The following is a 1,865-nucleotide window of genomic DNA, read 5'->3' on the forward strand; positions in this document are numbered from 1 at the left end:
AAAAAAAAAAAGAAAGAAATTAGATTGCACCTGTTTCTATGAATATAGTGTTCAAGCAAATGAGGGCAAGTATGATTTACCGAGCCGAATCCTGACTGAGCAATACACGTGTTTATGTTGGGTTGCAGGAAAAACTGGAGTCCATCCTGGGTAGTGTTGGTTGGGAACAGTCTGGTTTTCTTCAAAGATCCTAAATCACACACACCTTCCACCTGGGTAAGAGCTGACACAAACCCTGTGTGCACAAACAAGTTTTTCTCGGGTGGAAAATGATTGCATGAAGCCTATATAATTTCTTCACGACAATATCGTCAGCTAATACTTAGTGTGAGACACTTCATAAATGCAGATGTTCCATTTGTCTGCAGAATGAATTTCTCATTTGAAAATTAAAAAATGGCAACTTACCCAATTCTCACCCAGATTCTTGTCTATTGCACAAAGACCAGAAGCTTTTGTCACACCCAAAAAGTGACGAAACAGCTGGATATTTCCAGTCACTATGTGACCGATTTCTCCCCGTACGTCTTTGCAGTAAAATGACATTCATTAGCTGTTCTGTTAATAAAACAGGTCACACAGACCTGTAGAGAGTTGGTCATAATATGAGAGTCAGTCAAAAGTGGTGGCCTACAAATTCTGCACAGCTAAAAACACCCAAAACATTTTACAAACACTTTTCTTATTGTTTACCCATTTATTTAAAACAGAAACCAGGAAACAGTCGCCCTGAGAGCAGTGTGGATTTAAGAGGCGCACAACTGCACTGGGCCAACGAGCTTTCAAGCAAGAAAAATGTCTTTAAGGTAAGAAACAAGTGGAACTCTTGAGGAATTCAACAAATCATTACATGTTACAAGTGCGTATAAACTGCTAAGTGTTCAAACCTCAGTGATACCCGTGAGCTGATGTATAGGCCCTTCACTATGCTGTTAGTGAAGGGTCCTGATCAGTGAGGGAAGTGAGAGTTGAGAGCTGTCTTCCACCCTGTCTCCTGTCAGTGATCCAGAGTCAGGAAGAGGAACCAGTAAAAATTCATTTTCCAATGAAATGTGGCAGAATTGAAGGTTGCACTGTCTTGTGTTAAATATCTACTTAAAATCCTCATTTCATTATGCATTAATACAGTTTGCAAATGTTTGTGTTTTACTGTAGTTGAGGACAGTAACAGGCAACGAGTTCCTGCTGCAGTCGGAGACTGACTCTTTGATCAAAGAGTGGTACAGCACCATTCAGAATGTCATCGAAAGACTGGTGAGACACGTTGACACAACACACACAATATACACACAGAGTTGAACTGTCAGTTTACCACTTCTGTGTTAGTGGCTAAAATGGTTTCCTTTTTCAATCAGAATTGTGTCATAACATAAGTTCATGCTCTCCACTGCCACTTAAACATGGAGACTGTTATCCACCATGCTATTATGTTCTGAACTTCCTGTAATCAATACCTTTGTTTTAATTTTTTTAAATGTAGTTTCTATACTTTTTGTTTAGCTATTTAATGTCAATTATGCCAAATGTAAATCTTTGACAAGTTTATTTTTTTACTTGAAAATGTGATGCTCACACATATTTTGGTCATTAATATTAAATGACCGAATTAAGGCGATCTGTTTCAAAACAGTTTTGTTATCTGTTTATGTTAAAGCTACACTAATCAATATATTTTCTGTTAACAATAGCTCAAATGACAGTGTGTAACGTTAAAGGTGACCAGAGACAATAAGTACCTCTGCGCTCTACCGTGTTGCTTCACTCTCACCACTGTTATAAACAGCATCAGGTCGCTGTTTTAAGTGAAAAAGGCTATGATAGAACCTCTGTATATTACCTGTACAGCACCATATGAGAGACAGAGC

The 1,865-nt window shown here is 38.3% G+C and overlaps 1 long non-coding RNA gene across 1 annotated transcript; it reads left to right on the plus strand.

Annotated features, from left to right (window-relative positions):
• Positions 1 to 126: 126 nt before the first annotated feature.
• Positions 127 to 1,274, plus strand: LOC111663266 (uncharacterized). The gene is made up of 3 exons (XR_002761372.2): positions 127 to 216; positions 711 to 806; positions 1,156 to 1,274. It is a non-coding gene; the product is annotated as an uncharacterized LOC111663266 (long non-coding RNA).
• Positions 1,275 to 1,865: the final 591 nt, after the last annotated feature.

This window comes from Seriola lalandi, unplaced genomic scaffold (genome assembly GCF_002814215.2).
Source record: "Seriola lalandi dorsalis isolate HSWRI2012SDOR001 ecotype SW California unplaced genomic scaffold, Sedor1 jcf7180002000911, whole genome shotgun sequence".
In the NCBI taxonomy this organism is placed as follows: Eukaryota; Metazoa; Chordata; class Actinopteri; order Carangiformes; family Carangidae; genus Seriola; species Seriola lalandi.